Raw genomic sequence first — 379 nt, 5'->3', positions numbered from 1 at the left:
GCCTGGGGCTGCACTGCTGCAAAACATTGGCAAGAGGGTCTGACATTCTCACACAGTTCAAGGAGGATTTTTGACCCTAGCTTTCTGTACAATGACCAAAAGAGGTGCTGACATCTGCCTGCTGCTATGGGATCCTGGAGGTAGTCCAAGTTAGAGCTGTGGAAAGGATGGTTTTTTCCTTTCTTTCACCGCTTTGTTATATAGTACATGAATCTCACAGAAAATCCCCCGTGATCCAGAGAAGCAGTGCTGAGGGTTCAAGCTACCTTGGTTAGCTTAGCTGTCTGGATAGCCAGTGACTAAAAGGAGTAAAATGGGAATACAAAAACAGGGACAGAAGAATATGAAATGTCTCTTTGCTCATCTTCTCCACATCCTC

Source organism: Empidonax traillii, unplaced genomic scaffold, assembly GCF_003031625.1.
Source record: "Empidonax traillii isolate 1590-97213 ecotype Southwest subspecies unplaced genomic scaffold, ASM303162v1 scaffold277:size2070623, whole genome shotgun sequence".
In the NCBI taxonomy this organism is placed as follows: Eukaryota; Metazoa; Chordata; class Aves; order Passeriformes; family Tyrannidae; genus Empidonax; species Empidonax traillii.
This window is presented reverse-complemented; position numbering follows the sequence as displayed.